The sequence below is a fragment of the Hyperolius riggenbachi genome, chromosome 11, assembly GCF_040937935.1.
Source record: "Hyperolius riggenbachi isolate aHypRig1 chromosome 11, aHypRig1.pri, whole genome shotgun sequence".
Classification (NCBI taxonomy): domain Eukaryota; kingdom Metazoa; phylum Chordata; class Amphibia; order Anura; family Hyperoliidae; genus Hyperolius; species Hyperolius riggenbachi.
Genome location: NC_090656.1, coordinates 164,772,821 through 164,786,326, shown reverse-complemented (window position 1 = coordinate 164,786,326; position 13,506 = coordinate 164,772,821). Strand labels below are relative to the sequence as shown.

The following is a 13,506-nucleotide window of genomic DNA, read 5'->3' as shown; positions in this document are numbered from 1 at the left end:
TAAAACTACATTAGAATGGGGTATTGTTTTTCTGCACACTTACCTGTGGTTCAAACATCAGATAACACAATAAAAAATGAATAGAGAGGAATGAAAACACTCTTGTTCAGGACATCATGTAAACATCACAGATAATAAATTAAGTACTGGCAAAAAACTAACTAGGCATGCTCCTTAAGAAGTTCTTATTAGACTAGATGTTAGATTCCATAAAGACACAACATTTAAATTAAAAAAAAATGGGCTTTCCAAGTTGATATTTGATAAAAATAATAATTGGGCATTTACTAAGAGATGACAAAACCCTAAACCTTGACCTTCTACTTTTACATTAACACCTTTTTGATGCTAACTTCAACCATCTAAAGCTACGTACACACTGAAAGACTGAATTGTGCAAAACAATTTATGAATGTTCTTTCCATGATCTATCACTGAAGATATGCGTGCAGTGTAATGTAAATGACAGCAGAAGACTGCAAAACAAATGCCAAAGGATCGGAAGTTTAACTCATTTGGGACCGCAGGCTCTGGCCTCTATAAGGACCAGAATGTTTTTTTCTTTTTATTTTTCATTTCCTTATCACCGTTATTGGCTCACAGTGATCAGGGGGTCAGGAACCAATGAAAACGTCTCCTGACCAAGGTGCAGAACTCAGCTGTCCTTAGACAGATGAATTCTGTGCCAGCAGGTATGCACGATTGGGTCCTGTGCACTGGAGCCGCAGAGTTAAAATAACACCAGATCAGGCTTAGGCAGCAACAAGTGCCACGAGTTTTACTGTGGCTGTCCCAAACCGGTTAAACAGCGCTGCATCCAGACAAAGTGCCATAAACAATGTTTATTAATTTTTCATAGCTCTGTACATACTGCAGACTATGAATGATTATCTGCCAAAGTGAGTCATCATGACAGTTGTTTGAAATAACTTATTATCGTTCAACATGGATTGTTAGTTAAAACGGTTATTTGTGTCAATCTTCATTGTCTTTTTTTCTAGAACACAATACACTTCTCTTCTGCTGCTAGAACTTCTACAACACCGTAGCAAAGCACCAACAAACAATCTACCCCACATTCACTGATCTTTGTAGTGCCAATGTGCCACACTGCCAATGTTACCAGTATAGCTGCCAAGCAACTGTGGTCAATTTAATTGCACAAACTGCTCTGCTGTTTGCATCAGTGCCATGCTAGAAGCATGGTGATGTGAGCAATGTGGTACTTTAATTTCTCAGAAAAGGAATACCACCTTTTTTTCTAAGCTACTATGGGCAGGTACGTTAGGTTTCTCTTAATGCAGTTTTACTATTATATATTTGTTTACATTTTTAGTTCAGATTTGCTGTAAAGTGTGGGGTAAGAAAGCTAGTTTGCTAGTAATGAATTTGTTATGGGGTTTTATCATCATCTTGACTTACACTTCAGCCAGGGGAATAAAATATTTCCTACTAGAGCATATCATAGTTTGTTACTAGCTAATATAATGATAGGAGGTTGAGCTACTACCAGGAATGCATGACATGTTCCTTATTTTATAATTATTAATGTTATTGTGATAAACCGTATTCTTGCCATCTATTGTATTCATCACCTTTATTCCTGTCTTGGAAATAAATAGATGTTCTTATTCTGCTATCCGCTTTCTTCACTAGAGAATAAACTATTTTTCTTGTGTTTCTTGATCTTTTTCTCCCAGCAGAAATGGTTTATCTGCCTCTGCCATCTTGAATTCTGATTAGCAAAAGCCGTTATATTTGCTCTGACATTATACTGATGCCTTTTTAAAGTACAGCCTGTGCAAAAGCTTTGAGGGAATCTTTAATATATTGACTAAACATATTTGTGCAGGGAATTCACTGAGGCATTGCTCACAATTAATTGCATCCATGAGCTGAAGTGTTGATTAATTATTCCAACTTTCCCTCTTGCTGTTTGATATGGGCATTGCCAGGCCAGCTCCTTCTGTTTCTGCTTTTATAGTGACTAGCTAAGAATAAAATTACAATCATAATGCTTTTCCCACTTGGAAACGCTCAGCTTGAATTGCTGAAAGCTGTAAATACTGGAAGCACGTGAATGGCAGTGTTGGTCCAAAACTAAGTTCTTTTTATGTCATGTTCCATTATTGTACTAGGAAAATGTTGTCATATTTTGCTCCAACTGGCATTAACAGAGATGGGGTGATAATTATGAGACAAAGTACAGTTACTCCAGTATCAAACTTATTATACATTAAGCTTTGTGTGCATTGTATCTCATTTCAATCCATTTTAAAGCTTGCTATTTCAAAGTTTGAATATATATTTAAAGTCTACAATTCACATACATGCATAATAGAAAAGGATAAAGTTTGGCTTTAAAAAGATATCTTGTTAAAAAGGCATTTTTAGCAATGTTAGAATTTGAGGGATAACACAAATGTTCCAGCCACAGCCTTCTTTCTGCATATTAACATCCAACAGTGGCTTTTTCACTGTAGTTGTTCATAGCATCCGTGCATCAGTTACTACAAATTCAAAATGCATATTAGCCACTTAATGGTGGGTAAGAGGGGGTTATGCTAGAGGAGAGGCAACATCCTGCCAGACCTCTTGAATGTCAAAATTTGAATGTTACATTTAATATAAATGTCATGTTTGGGAAGCATCTTAGGAAGTGTTGTCATCTAAATCTATAACTAGGGCTGAGTCAATGCTAGTAAGATTTTGCATGCACCAGTTTTTAATATTAGCCAATAGACAGTAGAGCCAAGTGGATCTTGGCAGCTACAATGGAGTCCTAGCTTTTAGCAGAATGGCAGGTGCTGAGGAGGAGAGCAGCACACACTTCAACATACAGTACTGTGTAACATTACAATATATAGTAGTGGATAGCGGAGAGGGTTGGTACATACATATTGGCCCATCAACAAAGTATAACTGCTATCCACTACTCCATCATGGTGGCATAGTGGATAGCACTCTTGCTTTGCAGCACCGAACCACAGCTCCAATTGCAGCCGGAGCAAATCATTGTCCCTAGACTACAATGGACATATGACTATGGTAGGGATTCGTTTGTGAGATCCTCAGCCCTTTATATATAGCGCTGTGAAAAATGTCAGGAAATATATATATATATATATATATATATATATATATATATATATATATATATATATAAAATATTAAAAATAATATAATTATATTATTAATAATAATATAATAATGCTACTTGCAGCACTAGCCCCACTGTGTTTTTATTTTTTTTTCCTTTAGGTGGTAAGATGAACAATATTAGAACTTTACTGCTATGTTTAGTTTTTGTTTGGTTGGTTTTTTTCTTCCTTCAGTACATACGTTTTGGCCCATCAACCTAATGTAACTGCTTTGATACCCACAAAAAAAAACAGTAACAACTAGTCGACTAATAGCTGATTCCATGGTGGCTGCTATTAGTGGTGGGGGAAAAACTTCATCAGAAGAGCTAGTGTTGGGAATTGGAGAGTTGAGGTTAGTGTTAAGGTGGCCACACACGATACAATAAAATGATCAGATTTTACAGCAATTCGATAAAAATGATCGGATTTCCCGAAAAATCAAAAGCGTTTTTTTATTGGAGCAAGAAATCTGATTGGATTTCCCGTTTTTATTCGATAAAAGTTGATCAGGAATGGTGGATTTTTCTGATGAATTTTTATGAAAATTTAATGGTGTGTGGTAGATTGTCAATTTAATAATATATACACCCAAGCAATTTTCTCAAAGTTTCCAATAATTTTTATCATAATTGAGGAAAAAGTGAACATATGTGTGTGCTACATTGGTCACATTTTGAAATGTTACAGTCAGAAAAATTTATTGCAATTCTTGAATTGAACAGATATTTAAAAAATTGTATGGTGTGGCCACCTTTAGTTATCAGAGAGGGGAGATTAGTGTTAGACAGTGGAGAGAAGGAGTTAGTGTTAGATATTGGAGATGAGAAATTAGTGTTTGGCAAAGGAGAGGAGAGATTAGTGATAAAGCAGAGAAATATCTCAAGGATGTAGGCCTCGGGTCTCCCCTAGAATCAAAACAGATTACGCATGCATAATTGAGAGTCTCACACCAAAGGTAGATGGTATAGTTCTCCGCCCCAAAGAGCTCGGGGAGAGCTTTTATTAAGCTTATGGCGTAATGTAATCACATGTTAATATGACGTATAAAATGGGTTGTATTAAGGAGGATATACATAGCACATATAAAAGAATAATTGCTGAACATGCTAGATTGATGTTAGATTGTTCATTGGTTAGTGAAATCTGCTGGTATCTGCTGGTATAAGCATTCTTTTAGTTGAGTAATGTCTGTTTGCTGTCTTCTCATAATCTTGTGATTGTCTCGTTCCAACAAACTGCAAGCTAAGCATCCTGTAGTAATGTCTTCTGACCCATCTGCACAAGCTGCTCCTTTCAATCATAGAAATATAAGCATAGATTGATCTGATACACCTTTTGAAGGAAAATCAACGTATTTGATGAAATAAACATAAACACATTTAATCAGATGGGTTTAGGTTACATACAGAGTGGGTGTAGAGAAAAATGACATTGAAATATAGAACCTATGGGTCTCTCGACCACATCGAGGTAAGTTTTTAGCAGAGGTGATAAGGGAGGTTAGTGCTAAGCAGAGGGGAGTGGGGAGGTTAGTGTCGGACAGAGAAGAGGGGGAGATTAGTGTTAATGAGAGGGTAGGGGGATTTTATTGTTAGGCACCGAAGAGGGGGAAGGTAGTGTCAGGCAGAGGAGAGTGGGAGGTAAGTGTCAGACAGAGGAGAGGGGGGAGGTTAGTGCTAGGCAGAGGAGAGTGGGCGGTAAGTGTCATGCAGAGGAGGGGGGCTTAGTGCTAGGTAGGGGGGAGGGGAAGGCTAGTGTTAGGCAGAGGAGAGTGGAAGGTAAATGTCATGCAGAGGAGAGGGGGGAGGTTACTGCTCACCTCCACTCACTAGTTCTGGTGTTGTCCATAGGCCATCCTTGTCTTGCTGCATTCCCTGATATTTACAATGCTCTCATTATGTACAGCACAGAGGGGGGTAGCCTGAGACTACCACAATGTCAGACTCCAATTCCCAAACCTCTACAGCATGGTGACATTGAAAAGGAAACAGACCATGAGCAGGATCATGTGGGGGAGGATATGGAGTCAGGGCAATGCTCCAGCATGGCATCTTTATGCCACAACCCTTCTAAGGCCTGGGGAGAAGCAAAAGCAAAAATTACTTTTCCTACAGCAAAAAAAACAAAAACAAATTAAAAAGTTATTTTGCAAAAAGGTTTAATAATCTGTTCTGCTTCAACCCTTCTGTGCCCTCCCACTGTTTTAGATGTAAAGGATCTAATCACTTGGTCTCCCCCAGAGTCCATCTCAAAAATCTTTGGAGCCAAAGCCTTCTGTCATGCTGCCCCTACATTTTAGAACTCCCTGCCACACCCAATCAGGACATCTCCGTCACCAAAAGCATTTAAGTCCAAGCTGAAAATCCACCTGTTTAGTTTGGCATTTACGAACACCTATTTCCTCTGTAACACAGTCCAGCCTGCAACTATGTATTGATCTGAGACATATCTATGTGCTTTGAGTCCTATGGGAGAAAAGCGCTTTACAACGTTATTGCATTGTATATTGTATATTGCCTGCACAGTTACTATAAAGTTTATGTCTTCTCTGCCTACAAGATCCATTGTGTACTTAACTGTTTTTTTTCTGGCAAAGGCCAGAATTAAGCTATGTATTGGTTTCTCTAAGGGCGCCTCATGCTTGTTTGGGGCATGATTTTGCTACATCAGAAAGATTTTCTGGCTGATTGCTGTTGCTTTCCCTTGCTGCATGATGGCTGCTGCATCTTACCCCCTTTCTTCATCTATATGAATTACCATAAACTGCATGTTCGGCTGTGCCATGTGTGCATGTTCATATGCTGACCTTCAATGTGAAAGATCAGTAGTAGCTGGATTGCTCATGTATGGAGATCATCTAAAGTCTGTATTTAACTTAGCTATTAACTATGTTTACACATCTCCAGTCAGCTGTGTAAATGTGAGAACTTATAGGCTTCCTGCCTTCCTTCCTCTACTCACAAACGTCAATACATTGAAATCATCGTTTGTATTTGTGAGTGTTTTCTTAATTAAGACCTCCTAAGAAAGCCTTTTGTATTGATTCATTCCATTATCCCATTGATTAAATGCCCTGGCTGTGAGGCCCTTCTCTTTATCGGGAAGCAGAAGCGTGCAGTCGTTAACCACAGATGTGAGTAGTAAGTAACATGTCAACTTCTGCCAAATTGGCTGGCAGTTTAATGAGGTACTGACATCCGTTCCACGCAAGGAGCCTCCTTCTCCTCCCTCTGCTGCTTTAGATGTGTTAACCTATTTTATACGTGATGTAATCTTTCTACCTAGCACTATTTCTGTACTGAGCTTACATATTTATGCAAATAGCCTGAATACAAACAGTTTAAATACATTAGTGGCTTTGTATGATTCTGAGAATATCTAATCAAATTTTAAAAGAATGTTACATGAACAAAACGTGTTCAATAGATATCAAATATCTGACAATGGCCATTGCATGGACTTGTTGTCTTTCATTTGCTTCTTCCGGTTAAAAGTCAAAAACTTGGAAACATTATATTGCTCTCAGCACATGCAATATACAGCACAGACATTTTGGGCCTGATACAGTGCAGTAAAATTGCCATACATAGACATTGCCAACAGCAATATTACCATTACTACCAGCACTGTGTACTGCAAGTTATGCTATTAATGCGACCCACAGTACTCGACTAGGACAACCGTTTCTAAGATAACGCACACTATTAACAGTAATGCTCATTAGCAATGCACATTACCATAGCAATGATCATGCTAATCCACTACCACAGGTCATGCTAATTGCGTAGCATGCGGTACACAGTGTCGGTAGTAAGGGTAATATTGCTGTGCAATGTCTGTTACCTCAATATTACTGCTCTTTCGTGTATCAGGCCCTTTGTGCTTTATGAAATTTACCAATAGCTATGTTTGCAAAACTTAGAGGAAACCTTTTTATACAAAAAAAAATGTTAATAATGAGAGTAATAAAATTCAAGCTAGTTCATAAATGTACCATACCTCTATGGTAGTCTAAATAAAATACCACAATGTGCTCTATACATTCCATGAAAATAAGTTAGCAGAGAAAATATACCACCATTTCCAAGCCTGCATTTAGCACAGCAGTCACATAATGCCATGCTCTAAAAATGGAACAGCCATAGTACTTATTATTTGAGAGGGAGTCTTCAGTCTGGCTTTTCGCTTGTGAAGTTCTCCAGAGGACATCCTGCCTGCAAATACAAAACATGCTTGAGAGTTTTCATCAAAACTTTCTAAAGGGCATTGCGTTAGGGTCAGCCATTTTTGTTGCCCACAACAAGCATTTGGGAAGATTTGGGGTAATATTCTGTCCACTGACATCATGCAGATGCACACACACTCGTCTTAAAGGGGCACTATGGCGAAAAATTATGTTTTATAGCCACTGTACTATGCCTAGCTGTTTGTAGAGCATAGTAGCTTATATGTAGTGAGGCACAGGGGCTTTTTTTTTAAACACTGACATCACCTTGTATACATTATCAGTCACGTTGGCAGAAGTACCTTTCCGACGCCACTTAGCCTGTTCCATGTAGTTGTAGGGAGGCAACTTTCCCTGTTGCTGTAACTGACGTTACAGTTTTCCCCTCTCTGCAGCGCTGGAAGGTTTGTTCTAAATTTCAACTGCACGATCGTGCAGTTATAGTGATCCCCCATGAGCCGTAAAGAGTAGCAGCTTATGTGCTGTGAGGGGAGTGGAACGCACCCTCCCTCTTACGTGAGACGCAACTGCATGTGAGGAGGACTGTGGAGGAATGCATCATCATTACTGATGACGCTGCCTGGCAAGGACCCCTGTAGCTGAAGCTGGCATGTGCTGCACAGACAGAGCGGCAGCTTGCAGAGCAGACACAAGCGCTGTAGCTGTGTCCTGCTAATTGTACAGTAGTTGTGATTGTTTTTTTTTGTGGTGAATTTTTTTTTTTACCCAATCGTTTTTTCAGTATTTTTTTTCTAAAGCAAATTGCAGGTAGTTATTCAGCCAGAGTAATAAAAAAAAAAAAAAATGAATAAAAAATGAAAAAAAAAGCCCCTGTGCGTCACTACATGTAAGCCACTATGCTCTACAAACAGCTAGGCATAGTACAGTGGCTATAAAACATAATTTTTCGCCATAGTGCCCCTTTAACTGATTGGCATGTTCTCATTTATAGGGAGGAAAGGTAAAGAGGAGCAAAAGGTCTGATTGTTATTTTCTGTGTTCTGCATTACTCACCCGCTCAGTTAGTAGTAAGTACGGGCTCTTTCACACCAATTACGTTTCAGGCCAACTTCACAATTGCCTATGTTTTGCCAAACACAAGGTATGTTGTAGGTCATTAGTAAGCAAGGCAACTATTTTCCCCAGACTAATCAAAATATAAACTCTGCCTCTGCTGCATTTTCTTAGTGTTTGAGCTTGTACAGAATTAAAAAAAAATTCCCCCCCAAAAAAGGATAGCCAATGTGGTTGTATTTGCACTCTGCAATTGTGATTTTTGTTTTTATAAAGCCCTAAAGCATGTTGGCAAAAACTCATTGTATGAACTTTTAATGTAACCCTACTCTAACCCTAAAATACTACATAGCACTAACTTATGCCCTAACCTATGGCAATAACTCTAACCTTCCTACTTAATTATACCTAACACTGACTTTACTATCATGAACTGTGACCCCCTAAATGTGCCTATCAAAGCTGTTCCATAATATTGACCTAAAACTATTTATAACCAACACTGCACAGTAACCTAACATTGACCATAACACTAACCATTAACCCCTTTGCGTTATTACACAAATCTACCCCTAAACTTGTTTAAAGCTTGGTTTACACTGCAAAGGACTCAGCTGGCAGTACCTTATGTGCATTGTTTGTATCCAGGAAAGATCAGCAAACCAACAATATGTTCAACATTGTTTTTAATCAGTCCTAAGAAAGCTGGTATATGTTGGCACTTTATAAATCAATAATAATAATCAGTCATCATCAACTGCAATCACCGACAATTGTTTCGAGGAGCATTGAATAGTCCCCCTTTATCAAGTCACACAGAGATGATATCAAGGGGATATCTCCTCTGTGTGCTTTAATAAAGGGGTGGCTTTCTAATGCAGGAATCCATACTAATGGGGCATGTATTTACGCCCTACACATAAAATGAGCTTATATCACTGGGCAACCTCCTGTGAGTATGTTCACAAGCTTTTTTATCCAGTTAGATATGTTTTTCATTGTGCATACACTCATTGTATGTGTAGGAAGTCATTGCATCCACTGCTAGGATGAGGCACCTGAATGAGATTGGCTTTGTTGTTGACTCCACAGGTCTGTGGATATTGGAACCCATGATATCTGTATTTTGGAGGTGTTATGTGTATCCGCTGGCCAACAATACAATATATGTGTTACAGGCAAAGTACGAAATTATAGAATAGAAGTCTATAGGATCCTGACCATTTTAGGCAAAGTACGAAATGTCTGTTTTTGTTACGTACTTTGGCTAGGCATTCTATAGAATGCCGGAATTTCGTACTTTGCCTGTAACATATACAGTGAATGTACAACCGACCGCCTGTAGATGTGATTGGTGTCTCTCTCCTCTCCTCTTATCTCTGCAGCTCTCTTTCTCTTCCATACTTTAGTTTTTTCAGTAGTGCTCTCTTGTCTGTGCCTCTGCGGGAACCGGGTATTCTACGCTTTGCCTGAACGACTTCAGGCATTCTATAGAATGCCTAGGCAAAGTACGTAACGAAACAGACATTTCATACTTTGCCTAATTGCTTCAGGCATTCTATAGAATGCCTAGGTATTCTATAGAATGCCTGATTTCGTACTTTGCCTGTAACATATACATGTATCTCCCATCTCAACTTATCTCTCATCTTAACTTTAAAAGGTTCTTTTTGTAGTGATGAGTTGAGATCGATCTTCAGCTGTTTTCTTGATTTTTAAATGGTCGTTTTGTCCTCACATGCTTTGGAGAGTCTACAGCTCTCTCATAGGACAGTAACTGCAGATGAACCAAACCTAACATCTATGTCTCTCAGAACCCGTAAGGCACAATGATAGCCAAAAAAAGATTACAAGCTCTCATTTCGACTCTGAGATCTAACAGTAGTAGAGCCTATGCATGGAGATCACACATCAGCTGTGCACAGTGTAGTGCTATTAGGCTTAGGAGCAGGTTGAGCCTTAGGTAACTCGTTCATTCCAATATCCATAAAGGGAAGAATAGGCAGGCACCATCACTATACCTCCTGAATTGGGAGTAAAGGTGGATATTGGGCATGAGTCTGATGGTGATGCCATTGCACGCCCCTTGGACGCTTGGTCATGCAGTGGTTAAAGGCGTTTGACAACTGCGTAACCAAGCATCCAAGGGGATGGGAAACGGCAGTTATTGGTCAGACTTCTACCCACCACCATTTCCAAGTCAGCAAGTATAGTGATGCCATCCCACACACTAAGTCAACCTTCTAATGCACATCTGTTTGTAACCAGTGCTTGCTGGATGACACAATAAACACAGTCTTTGCCAACGTATGGTACCCGCCTTTTCTTCTCTTTGTGGATATAACTACAATGCTTTCTTCGCATGCACGGCTGGACCACATTGTGTGAGGTAAGCAACACAGACGGACGATCCTGCACTTGGTTAGATCATTTCATCTTTATCACTTTTCAGAGTGCTCCACTTATCCTTTATTACTTCTTTATAGTATTGTTATAGTATTGTGATTATCTAATTCCTTACTTAGTCCTTATTGCATCTTAGACCTCACTATAACACATCCTTCTTTGCTTCTAAAACATCATTGTAATGCAGTCTACCTCATAGCTCATTATACCTCATTAGTTTCTGCATTATTCAGTACTTCGCCTCTCCTTGGTCCTTGTGGATCACTAGTGCGTTCATTAATTTTCAGTACTTCACAGTTCACTATTAGTCAAGTATCTTATACTTATACATTCTATCTCAGACTGCTTTGTACACAGTTCCTTAATACAACTCTGTCCTCTTTGTACTCAATGCATCACCATAGATTTTTTGGAACCTCAAATCTCCTATTACCTCATTTTATTTTCTGCACAGGCCTCATACCTCTTTCTTCTGCATGCCTTATTATTCTTCAGTGCAGTACTTTTCATCCTAAACTTCATTGTATTGTAGTCCTCTGTAGACCTTTACTTCAGTATGCCTCAGTCCTGTATGTACCTCATACATCATAGCTTACAGTAGCTCGTAGCTCATTATAGATCGATTCTTTCAAGGGCTCATGTCTCATTATACTTCAGTACACTCTGTGCCTCACCTATACCAACATATGCATCAGTCCAGTCTATGTCTCTTTATAAGTCAGTCTGTGCTGTACTTATGCTTCATATTTCATTATTCATTCTCTGCCCATCATATATCTTAATACTTCAAGTGACCCCATTTGAGAGAAACATGGAGGCTTCCATATTTATTTCATTTAATACAATTGAAATTGTCTGGCTGTCCTTCTTAATGTCTGTCATCAGTACTTTAAGCCACAGACTAAAAACCAGGATGCAGATTAGATGCTTTGAACCAAGTTTGACCACGTTAACCACTTGCTTGCTTCAGGTGTGCGATTCAGACGCTTCTGAAGCCAGAAAAATCGTCAAGAGAGCCAGGAAGTAGATATTATTTAAAAGGAAATAAACATGGAATCCTGTATTTCCAATTCCCTATTACTACACACTTACTATGACAGTTTACTGAACCTCATAGCATTGTGGGAGATACCAGCTGTTTCCAACTGCCAAGCAAGCAGTATCTCCCTCTTTGTATATATATAACCTTTTAGCCTATCACAATGTTAGTGGGCGTGTTTATAGATAAGGGCAGTTGATGCTGTCCATTTTTTTCATGCCTGTCAGCAGTGAAGATGCTTAACTGCAAGCTCATGGAGGATCACACAACATGAACGAATTCCACAGCAAGTATCTATCATCTCTTGAGCTACTTTATTTGTAATTTGCAGTGTCATAATTTATTTATGTATTTCCTTTACTACTATCTTTCTTAAAGTTCCTCTTTAGATAAATATCATCCCCAGCTGTGAACTAACCTCGACCACTACTTTGTGTAATTGTGTTTTTTTGTTTTTTGGGGTTTTTTTTTTGGGGGGGGGGGGTGACTTTTGTTTTGTTTTTTACCCACACCTGCCAGGCTTCCACTTACTTACCAGTTATATGCAAACATTGTAAGCAGCTGAGCTACATTTGAGTCTCTTGAGTTGAAAAATCTTTGGTAATCATTAGAGTGGGCAAAAAATAGTGCTTGCTTGTATGTTGTACCTTTATTGTTATATGACACTGTGACAAAAGTCAGCTTGTACATGGTTATTCCATATCTCTCGTCTGTTGAAAAGGTCACTGCCCACTCCATTAAAATAGTGATGTCCCCATGTCATCCGAACTGTCTGCTGCAATGCTGCTTGCTTCACAGGGGTTAATGCTGCTGATTGCCAGGAGAGGCAGACAGAAATAGAGCAAAGGAATGTGAACAATAATTACTTTGTCTATCTAATTACCAGCAACAAACAAGACACGCAGGGAAAACAACAAACTTCTTGACAGCATCAATCCCATGACACCAACTGCTTATTACATTTTGTCTAAGGAATGGAGCGTGCAATGCTTTTGATTACTGCAACTGTGCCACCGATCAACTAAGCAATTAATGGAGCTGACAATTGGAGAGAGCTTATTTAAAGAGTACGAACCCACAGAGAGAGGATTGCTTTATTCTGAACATTTGCGTCCCTTTCCACTTCACTTCATCAAACTCTGTCTCTCTTCCCTCTTAGCACAGATTTCAGCCCAGCTGTTCAGCACACATTCTACACCCGTTTTGACTATTTTGCAATACACATAGCACTGCTGGTGTATTTTTTCTAATTTCTTTTTTAAAACATAGCCAAAGAAGACATAAAAAATAGGAACCATATTCTGAGATTAGAATTGGCTCCACCCTTGGTAATTTCATATGTTGTATGACGTAAATGTCAAATACAAACTCTGTGCCTGCACTTGCATTAAGTATGAACAGATTATCAAGAATGGGTTTCATGCTGACCTAAAATCTTAACAAAACATTGCATCAAATAGTAAAGTTGTTGTAGTCATAATATTAGTCCAAATCACACAACATCTTAGGTGCATATGTGTATTCCATAATCATTTTGCAATATTGATTGACCTATTCCTGCTTTGCTGATTTAAAAAATTGTGACTGCCTTCATAGATGCTCTACATTGACACCTCAGAGTGTATATTGTTCCCAAGTGATCTCTCTGTGCAAATGATATTTACATGAAATGCTAATCC

At 38.8% G+C, this 13,506-nt stretch overlaps 1 protein-coding gene and 1 long non-coding RNA gene across 6 annotated transcripts in view; one reads left to right on the top strand and one right to left on the bottom strand.

Moving 5' to 3' along the window:
- Positions 1-13,506, top strand: part of FTO (FTO alpha-ketoglutarate dependent dioxygenase) — a 613,541-nt gene that overhangs the window by 455,812 nt on the left and 144,223 nt on the right. The gene's annotated exons all lie outside the window — the stretch shown is intronic.
- Positions 4,138-11,872, bottom strand: LOC137538382 (uncharacterized). Of its 3 annotated transcripts, none has more exons than XR_011024773.1 (4): positions 11,252-11,872; positions 7,219-7,357; positions 4,963-5,219; positions 4,138-4,433 (listed from the first exon to the last, which is right to left on the bottom strand). It is a non-coding gene; the product is annotated as an uncharacterized lncRNA (long non-coding RNA). The 3 variants fall into 3 exon arrangements; XR_011024774.1 differs by having other exon boundaries at positions 7,292-7,357; XR_011024775.1 differs by having other exon boundaries at positions 4,413-4,475.